At 35.7% G+C, this 2,500-nt stretch overlaps 1 protein-coding gene across 4 annotated transcripts in view; it reads left to right on the forward strand.

Annotated features, from left to right (window-relative positions):
• Positions 1–2,500, forward strand: part of npas3 (neuronal PAS domain protein 3) — a 296,737-nt gene that overhangs the window by 87,820 nt on the left and 206,417 nt on the right. The gene's annotated exons all lie outside the window — the stretch shown is intronic.

Below are 2,500 nucleotides of genomic sequence, written 5' to 3' on the forward strand. Positions count from 1 at the left end.
ATATATGTATATATGTATATATATATATATATATATATATATATGTATATATATATATATATATGTATGACAGAGTGAGTGTATAATGACATGATGAATGTGGTCACGCCAGAGAGAGAAATTAATTTTGTTGAATAATATTTTTTGCTTTAAAGCACTTTTTAAAATATCAAGTCAGCATTAATTTGCCAAACTGCATCTTATCAACTCTTCTCTCTTGGCAAACACAACATCAATATTCATGTGTCACGCTTCCTTGACGCCCCCACGTGTGTGTGTGTGTGTGTGTGTGTGTGTGTGTGTGTGTGTGTGTGTGTGTGTGTGTGTGTGTGTGTGTGTGTGTGTGTGTGTGAGTGTGTGTGTGTGTGTGTGCGTACGCGTGTGTGTGTGTGTGTGTGTGTGTGTGTGCGTGTGTGTGTGTGTATGTGTGCGTGTGTGTGTGTGTGTGTGTGTGTGTGTGTGTGCGTACGCGTGCGTGTGTGTGTGTGTGTGTGTGCGTGTGTGTGTGTGTGTGTGTGTGTGTGTGTGTGTGTGTGTTGTGTGTGTGCGCAGCTGAGCGACTGTTTACAAATAGTTTTTGTTTGAAGGTGTGTGTCAGCGTGTGTTACTACTCACGATGAAAAATATGTGCATTAGCATTAGCATTAGCATGGGCTAATAGACCTTTTAAAATCTACTGCTACATCTTTTCCTTTAGGTACATGACATGTATGTAAGGACACTAAAGTACTTACTGGACATAGTGCTAGCATGCTAATTGTTAGCATTTTAGCATTTGAACACGTTTGCCAATTTGAAATTGTAATAAAATGTATGGCGTGTTGTAGGAACTTTGTAGAACTGCTTTGGTGTTTACACTAATTAGTGCTATTTTGCCTGGTGCAAACATGCTAATTGTTAGCATGTTTGCATTTTTACAAGTTTGCCAATGTAAAATTGTTGTTACATTTATGGCATGATGTAAAAACTTTGTATACCTGCCTTGGGATTTTCAGTCATTACTGCTATTTTGCCTGCTGCTAGTATGCTAATTGATAGCATTTTAGCAAGTTCACCAATGTCAAATTGTAATTAAATTAATGGCATGATGTAGGGACATCATAGAACTGTCTTGGTATTGACAGTAAATAGTGCTATCTTGCTCCGTGCTAGCATGCTAATAGTTAGCATTTTAACAAGTTTGCTAATATACAAATGTAAATAAATGGGGACACTCTAGCACTGCTGCGCTAGTTACGGTATTTTTGGCCCTTTTGGTACTTATGTACTTTTGGTTAGCATATGTTATTTACAGTAATTAGTGCTATCTTGCTTTGTGCTAGCATGCTAATTGTTAGCATTTTAACAAGTTTGCTAATATATAATGTAAATAATGCACTGCATGATGTAGGGACATTATAGAAACTGTCTTGGTGTTTAGAGTAATTAGTGCTATCTTGCTTTGTGCTAGCATGCTAATAGTTAGCATTTTAACAAGTTTGCTAATATATAAATGTAAATAAATGGGGACACACTATTTTTGCTGTGGTAGTTACCGTATTTTTGGCCCTTTTGGTACTTACGTACTTTTGGTTAGCATGATATGTTATTTACAGTAATTAGTGCTATCTTGCTTTGTGCTAGCATGCTAATTGTTAGCATTTTAACAAGTTTGCTAATATATAATGTAAATAATGCACTGCATGATGTAGGGACATTATAGAAACTGTCTTGGTGTTGAGAGTAATTAGTGCTATCTTGCTTTGTGCTAGCATGCTAATAGTTAGCAATTTAGCATTTTAACAAGTTTGCTAATATACAAATGTAAATAAATGGGGACATTCTAGCACTGCTGCGCTAGTTACGGTATTTTTGGCCCTTTTGGTACTTATGTACTTTTGGTTAGCATGATATGTTATTGACAGTAATTCGTGCTATCTTGCTTTGTGCTAGCATGCTAATTGTTAGCATTTTAACAAGTTTGCTAATATATAATGTAAATAATGCACTGCATGATGTAGGGACATTATAGGAACTGTCTTGGTGTTTAGAGTAATTAGTGCTATCTTGCTTTGTGCTAGCATGCTAATAGTTAGCATTTCAACAAGTTTGCTAATATATAAATGTAAATAAATGGGGACACACTATTTTTGCTGCGGTAGTTACCGTATTTTTGGCCCTTTTGGTACTTACGTACTTTTGGTTAGCATGATATTTGTTATTTACAGCAATTAGTGATATCTTGCTTTGTGCTAGCATGCTAATTGTTAGCATTTGAACAAGTTTGCTCATATATAAATGTAAATAATGCACTGCATGATGTAGGGACATTATAGAAACTGTCTTAGTGTTGAGAGTAATTAGTGCTATCTTTGCTTCGTGCTAGCATGCTAATAGTTAGCAATTTAGCATTTTAACAAGTTTGCTAATATACAAATGTAAATAAATGGGGACACTCTAGCACTGCTGCGCTAGTTACGGTATTTTTGGCCCTTTTGGTACTTACGTACTTTTGGTTAGC

The sequence above is a fragment of the Nerophis lumbriciformis genome, linkage group LG26 (assembly GCF_033978685.3).
Source record: "Nerophis lumbriciformis linkage group LG26, RoL_Nlum_v2.1, whole genome shotgun sequence".
NCBI lineage: Eukaryota > Metazoa > Chordata > Actinopteri > Syngnathiformes > Syngnathidae > Nerophis > Nerophis lumbriciformis.